This window comes from Mesoplodon bidens, assembly GCF_964165515.1.
Source record: "Mesoplodon bidens genome assembly, chromosome: 1".
NCBI classification, from domain to species: domain Eukaryota; kingdom Metazoa; phylum Chordata; class Mammalia; order Artiodactyla; family Ziphiidae; genus Mesoplodon; species Mesoplodon bidens.
Genome location: NC_138176.1, coordinates 19,734,266 through 19,740,265, shown reverse-complemented (window position 1 = coordinate 19,740,265; position 6,000 = coordinate 19,734,266).

The window sequence follows — 6,000 nt, the reverse complement described above, 5'->3', positions numbered from 1 at the left end:
GGACCAGGTGGTTTCACAGGTGAATTCTATCAAACATTTAGAGAAGCGATAACACCTATCCTTTTGAAACTATTCTAAAAAAATCTGCAGAGAAAGGAACACTTCCAACCTCATTCTATGAGGCCACCATCACCCTGATACCAAAACCAGACAAAGATAACCACAAAAACAGAAAATTACAGGCCAATATCACTGATGAACATAGACGAAAAATCCTCAACAACATACTAGCAAACTGAAGCCAACAATATATTAAAAGGATCATACACCATGATGAAGTGGAATTTATCCCAGGGATGCAACAATTTTTCAATACCTGCAATTCAGTCAGTGTGAAACACCACATTCATAAATTAAAGACCAAAGCAATCTTGAGAAAGAAAATCGGAGCTGCAGAAATCAGGTTCCCTGACTTTAGACTGTACTACAAAGCTACAGTCATCAAAACATTATGGTACTGGCACAAAAAGAGAAATATACATCAATGAAACAGGATAGAAAGCCCAGAAATAAACCCACGCACCTATGGTCAATTAATCTATGACAAAGGAGGCAAGAATATATAATGGAGAAAAGACAGTCTCTTCAATAAGTGGTGCTGGGAAAACTGAACAGCTACATGTAAAAGAATGAAATTAGGGGAATTCCCTGGCTGTCCAGTGGTTAGGACTCCTGACTTCCACTGCAGGGGGCACAGGTTCGATCCCTGATTGGGGAACTAAGATCCCGAAAGCCACATGGGCAGCCAAAAAAAAAAAAAAAAAAAAAAAGAATGAAATTAGAACATTTTCTAACACCATACACAAAAATAAACTCAAAATGGATTAAAGACCTAAATGTAAGACTGGATACTATAAAACTCCTAGAGGAAAACATTGGCAGAACACTCTTTGATGTAAATCACAGAATATCTTTTTGGGCCTGTCTCCTACAGTAATGGAAATAAAAATGAAAATAAACAAATGGGACCTAATTAAACTTAAAAGCTTTTGCACAGAAAAGGAAACCATAAACAAAACAAAAAGACAATCTACAGAATGGGAGAAAATATTTGCAAATGATGAGACTGACAAGGTAATCTCCAAAATATACGAACAGCTCATACAGCTCAGTATCAAAAAAACAAACAACCCAATCAAAAAATGGGCAGAAGATCTAAAAAGCCATTTCTCCAAAGAAGACATACAGATGGCCAAAAGGCACATGAAAAGATGCTCACCATTGCCAATTATTAGAGAAATGCAAATCAAAACTACAATGAGGTATCACCTCACACCAGTCAGAATGGCCATCATCAAAAGTCTAGAAGTAACAAATGCTGCAGAGGGTGTGGAGAAAAGGGAACCCTCCTACAATGCTGGTGAGAATGTAAGTTGGTACAACCACTACAGAGAACAGTATGGGGGGTTCCTTAAAAACTAAAATTAGAGCTACCATATGATCCTGCAATCCCACTCTGGAGAAAACCATGATTCAAAAAGATACATGCACCCCAATGTTCACAGCAGCACTATTTACAATAGCCAAGACATGGAAACAACCTAAATGTCCATTGACAGATGAATGGGTAAAGAAGATGTGGTATATATATACAATGGAATATTACTCATCCATAAAAAAAGAATGAAATAATGCCATTTGCAGCAACATGGATGGACCCAGAGATTATCATATTAAGTTACATAAGACAAAGACAAATATATGATATCACTTATGTGGAATCTTAAAAAAAATAATACAAATGAACTTATTTACAAAACAGAAATAGACTCAGAGACATAGAAAACAAATTTATGGCTACCAAAGGGTGGGGGGAGGGATAAATTAGGAGTTTTGGATTAAAATATACACACCACTATATATAAAATAGATGACCAACAAGGACCTACTATATAGCACATGGGAACTATACTCAATAACCTATAATGGAAGGGAAAGTAAAAAAAGAATATATATATATATATATATATATATATATATGTATAACTGAATCACTTTGCTATACACCTGAAACTAACACAACATTGTAAATCAACTATATTTCAATCAAAATTAAAAACAATAAAGTATAGGAGATAGAAATTTAAATCAGGGGCTGTAGATAAGGTACCATAAGGGAATGATGGAAAAATCACTGGAAGTACCAAAAAGCAAAGTTTACCTCTTTTAGCTTTTGCATAATGGTTTAACTAGAAAACTTTAACATAGAGAACTTAAGTTAAATAATCTGAAATCAGATGAGTTATTTATGAACAGTTTATAGGAACAAACTCATCTATATGGCAAAAGAGCAAGAAGATTTATGAGTAGAGGTGACAAACCTAACAAGCCTGATGATAGCTGGTTGTCCAGAAAAGAATTTTAGTTCAACTTGAAATATTACTTTAAAAACATAACTTTTAACATAATTGTAAAAGTTATGCAAAAAAGGTACAGCTTTTAGTTACGGGATACAAATTTCCCTAGAGAGTAAGCATTAACAATACCATAGTTGGCTTAAAGGCAGCCACCAATTAAGAAAGCATTCAAGGTCAACCACACATTCATCTTAATACTAACAGTAAACAAACCAACTCCTAATTTAATACTGGACTAATCTATTAATTAATAGAAGTACAATAATACTGTCAATATGAGTAACAAGAAATGTTTCTCCTTGCATAAACTTACATCAGACGGGTAACCTACTGATAGTTAACATTAAGATGAACCTAAACACGGGACTTCCCTGGTGGTCCAGTGATTAAGAATCTACCTTACAATGCAAGGGATGCAGGTTCAATCCCTGGTCAGGGAACTAAGATCCCACATGCCGTAGGGCAACTATGGAGCCTGCGTACCAGAACTAGAGAGCCTGCATGCTAAATAAATAAACCTAAACAAATACCTCATTATTTATTAAAACATTTGTTAACCCAACACAGGCACACATTTCAGGAGAGATTAACAAAAGTAAAAGGAACTAGGCAATCACAAACCCTGCCTGTTTATTAAAAACATTACTTGTAGCACTTCTAGTATTAGAGGCACTGCCTGCCCAATGACATCTGTTTAATAGTCAGGGTATACTGAGTGTGCAAAGGTAGCATAATCACTTTTTCTCTAAATAAGGACTTGTGTGATTGGCCACACGAGGGTTTTCCTGTCTCTTTTAAAGAGTGAAATTGACCTTGCCCTGAAAAGGTGGGAATAACGTAAGATGAGAAGACCCTATGGAGCTTTAATTAATTAATCCAAAAAAATAATAACTGAACTTTAAGGGATAACATAACTTTTAGTGGATTAACAATTTTGGTGGGGGTGACCTTGGAGAGTAAAACAACCTTTGAGTGATTAAAACTTAAACCAACTAGTCAAAATGCTTTACACCTATTGACCTAAAACATTGATCAACAGAACAAGTTATCCCAGGGATAACAGCGTAATCCTATTCTAGAGTTCATATTGATAATAGGGTTTACGAACTTGATGCTGGATCAGGACATCCCAATGGTATAACTGCTATTAATGGTTTGTTTGTTCAACAATTAAAGTCCTATGTGATCTGAGCTCAGACTGGAGTAATCCCAGTTGATTTTTATCTATTATAGATTTCTCCCAGTAAAGAGGGAGAGGACAAGAGAAATAAGGCCTGCTTTACAAAATGTCTTCAAGCTAAATGATTATATAATCTACATTCAATTAAATTATACATACCCTACTGTAGAACAGTGTCTGTTAGGGTGACGGAGCATGGTAACTGCATAAAACTTAAAACTTTATCCACAGTGGTTCAAGTCCTCTTCCTAAGAATATGTTTATAATCAACGTTCTTTCACTAATTACCCAGTTTCACTCACCATAGCATTCCTCACGTTAACTGAATGGAAAATCCTATGCTACCTGCAAATTCAGAAAGGGCCAAACATCATCAGCCTCTAGGGATTATTACAACTCATTGCTGATGCAAATTAGTTATTAAAGAACCACTACAACCATCAATCTCATCAATTTATATGTTTACTATTGCACCAATGCTAGCCTTAACCCTGGCTGTCACATTACGAATTCCTTTTAACACATCTTATCCACTAATTAATATGAACCAAGGCATACTATTTATACTAGCTATATCAAGCCTAGCTATTTATTCCATCCTCTGCTCTGAATGAGCTTCAGATTCAAAATATGCATTAATCAGAGCTCTATGGGCAGTAGCACAGACAATCTCATATGAAGTAACATTAGCAATTATTCTGTTGTTATTCCTACAGATAAATGGATCGTTTATACTTTCAACAGTAATTATTACACAAGAACACCTATGACTTTTTCACATCCTGACCCCTAGCCGGAAATTGTTTTATCTCTACCCTAGCAGAAACCAGCGGAACCCCACTGGATTTAACAGAAGGAGAATTAAAACTTGTATTCAGCTTCAGTGTAGAAAATGTAACAGGGCCGTTCACCCTATTCTTTCTAGCAGAATATGTCAATATCATTATAGTAAGTATTTTCACAACCATCTATTTTTAGGAGCATTTCACAATCCCTACATGCCACAATTATATACAGCCAATGTCATCATTAAAACACTCCTGTTTTGATTACTGAAGCTTTATAGTACAGTCTGAAGTCAGGGAGCCTGATTCCTGCAGCTTTGTTTTTCTTTCTCAAGATTGCTTTTGCTATTTGGGGTTGTTTGTATTTCCAGACAAATTTTAAGAATTTTTTGTTCTAGCTCTGCAAAAAATGCCATTGGTAATTTGATAGGGATTGCACTGAATCTGTAGATAGCCTTGGGTAGTATAGTCATTTTGACAATAAACTTAAAAGCTTTTGCACGGCAAAGGAAACCATAAACAAAATGAAAAGACAACCCACAGAATGGGAGAAAATGTTTGCCAACGAGGGGTTAATCTCCAAAATATACAAACAGCTCATGCAGCTCAATATAAAAAAAAACAAACAACCAAATCAAAAAATGGGCAGAAGACCTAAATAGACATTTCTCCAAAGAAGACATACAGATGACCAAGAGCATGAGAAAAAATTCTCAACATCACTAATTATTAGAGAGATGCAAGTCAAAACTACAATGAGGTATCACCCAACACCCAGTCAGAATGGCCATCATCAAAAAGTCTACAAACAGTAAATGCGGGAGAAGGTGTGGAGAAAAGGGAACCATCCTACACTGTTGGTGGGAATGTAAATTGGTACAGCCACTATGGAAAACAGTATGGAAGTTCCTTAAAAAACTAAAAATAGAGCTACCATATGATCCTGCAATCCCATTCCTTGGCATATATCTGGAGAAAACCATAATTCGAAAAGATACATGCACCCCAACCTTCACTGCAGCACCATTTACAATAGCCAAGATATGGAATCAACCTAAATGTCCATTGACAGATGAATGGATAAAGAAGATGTGGTATATATACACAATGGAATATTACTCAGCCATTAAAAAGAATGAAATAATGCTATTTACAGCAACATGGATGAACCCAGAAATGATCATACAAAGTGAAGTAAGTCAGAGAAAGATAAATATCATATGATATCACATATATGTGGAATCTTAAAAAATGATACAAATGAACTTATTTACAAAACAAACAGACTCACAGACATAGAAAACAAACTTACAGTTACCAAAGGGGAAGGGGGGAGGATAAATTAGGAGTTTGAGATTCACATATAGCCACTGCTTTATATAACATAGATAGCCAACAAGGACCTACTGTATAGCACAGGGAACTCTACTCAATACTCTGTAATAACCTATATGGGAAAAGAATCTGAAAAAGAATAGGTATATGTATAACTGAATCACTTTGCTGTACACCTGAAACACAACACTGTAAATCAACTATACTCCAGTACAAAATAAAAAAAATTTTAATAAAAATAATTAAAACAAAAAAACACTCCTAACAATCTCCTTTCTATGAGTCCTATCCACAATTTTGATATGATCAACTTATCTCATAAAAAAATTTTTTTACCACTAAT